This window comes from Herpailurus yagouaroundi, unplaced genomic scaffold (assembly GCF_014898765.1).
Source record: "Herpailurus yagouaroundi ecotype Mexico unplaced genomic scaffold, PumYag 183, whole genome shotgun sequence".
Classification (NCBI taxonomy): domain Eukaryota; kingdom Metazoa; phylum Chordata; class Mammalia; order Carnivora; family Felidae; genus Herpailurus; species Herpailurus yagouaroundi.
Window position 1 is genome coordinate 2,095,958 of NW_024412414.1, and position 2,981 is coordinate 2,098,938.

Below are 2,981 nucleotides of genomic sequence, written 5' to 3' on the forward strand. Positions count from 1 at the left end.
ATGCTGGGTGCCACCCACACCACCCTCCTGGGTACCATGCATCTCCCCTTGGTTTCCTCTAAAATCCCTTCTGGGAGGAGACCCACTGCATCTTAGTAAGGACAGGGAAGATGTGGGTTCTTTTCCTTGTTCCTGCCTTCCTTCCCCCAGTGCTTATCAGCACCTCTTCTGCCCAGCCAGGGATACAGGATGGCTGCCGGGTGACCCATGCTGACCTGAAGGAACTTCCAGCTAATGGGTCTGGAGGGGAGAATGTACACAATCTGGAGACAGATCTGGGTTTAAATCCTCACCTTGCTAATACCCTTAGTTTCTCCATCTCTGAAATGGGTTTGATGACCCCTGCCTTGGCAGCCGGATGTGAGGATGGCATGAGATCATGCAGGGCAGTGCTGGGTACAACGCTTAGCCTTCGGTGGGCTGTGGCTTCACAAGCTGCCATGGAGCCCAAGACAGGAAGAGGGGCCCCGTGGACCATTGCTCAATGCGAGGGGAGAAGCTGGCATCTGCCCAGTGCCTGCCATGTACCTCACACCAGGCTTTCTGGTAGTTATGTTGTTTACATCTTAAAACCTCCCAGGGGCCTGTGTGCTATTATGATTGTTTTTGTTTTACAGACAAGTAAACTAAGGCTCAGAGAGGCCAAGTGCCTTGTCTTAGTCAACACAGCACTTTCACTTCAGCTTGAGAGGACACTTGGACCCAGCCTGTGCCCAACCTGGCCCTGCATGCCCCCAGCCTGGGGTAGCTCCTGAGCTCCCAGCGCTCCGTTTGGCAGGTAGCTTGTGTCCAACGTGCCAGGAATCATGTGCACTAGGCTGAGCTGTGACAACACAGAGCATTTTCCTCAAGGCTCAGTGGGGGGAGCTGCAGGATGTGGCAAGATGAGCCCGGAGACAGGAAGGAAGCTAGGAGGGGCAAGCGAGGGAGAGAGGGGTGGGAGATAGGGAGGGAGACCGACAGAGAGAGACAGAGACAGAGAGATACACACACAAAGACAGAGTGGAAAGAGAGGGGGGTGGGAAGAGACTAGGGGAGAGAGAGACAAAGAGAGAGAGTAACTGGGAGGAGCGAGAAGACTGACAAAAATAGAGATGGGGTAGGAAGTCTAGAGAAAGATAAGAGCAGGAGGGAGGCAGACAGATGGACTGATGGGGAGGGCTCCAAGAAGGGGTGGGGGAGGTACACTGGGCACCCAGTCCACTCCCACAGGTGGCACAACATGAGCCCTCCCCATCCAGAGATGGAGGTTGGGATATCCTATCAAGCTGTCCCTTGAGTGGCCTTGAGCCCAGGGGGACAGGGCACCAGAAACAGAGCCTCTGATTTCCTACAGCTGAACATTCCTGGCTAGTAAAAGCAGTGGCTAGCGGGGACGACAGAGGGGGTTGGAGAAAGGCGGACGTGATGGGCAGAGGCTGGCGGCAGGAAGGTGAAGATGCTGGGATGAGGAACAAGGGGGACAGCTGTAGGTCTGGGCTCTCCTGCCTACCCTCTGGGGCACAGAGGGCTCTCTGTCCTTCCTTCCTGGCCAGGTGGAAACAAATGAGCTGAGGCCAGAACACCCTCAGAGCAAGGGCCTCCTGGTGCCATGTGGCCCCCTGATGGGAGCCCCCTGGTTCTGACAGGCCAGAGCTGGCGTGGGGCTGGGAGAGATTTGGGCGAGGCTCAGAGCCAACAGACTTCGTCTTTCAAGCATTGTAGTTCTGCTCCCGGTGAGCTAGGCATCTTGGGCCAGTCCCTTCCCTCCTGGGGCCTCAGATTCCAAATCTGTAAGGTGGGATAATAACAGCACCAGCCTCAGAAGGTGTCTGTCAGGACTAAATAGGTCAATACATGTAAAGCACTTGGCATAGTGCCTGGCAGGGGGCAAGCTCTGCTTGGGCACCGTGGGTGCTTCGCAAATGGGCTCTGTGACCTTGGGATCATTGCTGCCTGCCCCTGAACTCAGTGCCTACCTATTCTAGGTGAAAGAAGAAATTCCCAAAGAAAGGAGAAGCAGGCCCAAGTGCCAGTTCACTCCTGGCTGATCTTGCACTAAACCTGGCAGGATTTTTGGTGATTCGAGTCCTGAGTGAAGGGGATGTGTCTGGACAGATGCGGTGGGTGGAGGGGCAGCAGCTGGGTCTGGGTCTCCACAGAGGTAACAGTGGGCCTCCTGAGGCCACTCCCCTCTCCCCCCAGGGCCAAGGCCTTACTCTGGGTGTCACTCTTCCAACCCAGCCCAGCCTGCTCCATGGCCTGGCACATGCCTGAAATAGTTCCTTTCTCCATGTTTTGCTGATTTGTATGTCTGACCCTTGAGCTTTTGTCCCTCTGTCCCTGCCGCTTGTAAGACCTCCTTTATGGGGCTGAGGTTTAGGGGGCAGACCATGGAGTCTGAGGAGATGGTGCCCTGTGCCCAACTGGCCCAGGGTTCTAAGGCCTGGACAAGTGTCCCGTGAAAGAGAGTATTAGGGGAGAGACTCTGAGCGTGAGATGCTGAAAGCGAGGGAAGGCTGTGCATCAGGAAGGCAGAGCGGGAAAGAATGGGGGGCAGACAGAGATGGAGGAGAGAGGGGCCTCCGAGGGATGGGAGACAGAGGGAGCCGTGGAGAGAGAGGGAGAGCCAGGGACAGAAAAATAGAAGGGAGAGGGGGAAATGGGTAGTGATAACAGAACCGATAGGGCAAAAAGGGAGTCAGAGAGAGGGAAGAAGAGCCAGAGACCGAGGAAAAGAGGGAGACAACACACACGGGGTTGGGGGCCATGAGGGGAGAGACACAGACAGGGAGACACTAAGAGGGACAGAGACCAGGGAGAAAGAGGAAGAAAAAAGGAAACAAGCCGAGCCACACAGGCCAAGCGGCCAAGAGGGAGGAACGAGCGAGAGGAACGAGCGACGGAGGCGGAGGCAGCGCTGGGAAAGGGAGCCTAAGGGCCGCGGGCGCCGCGCGGGAGAGTCTTGGAGGGCGCGGGGCGGCCGGACCCACCGACAGCCT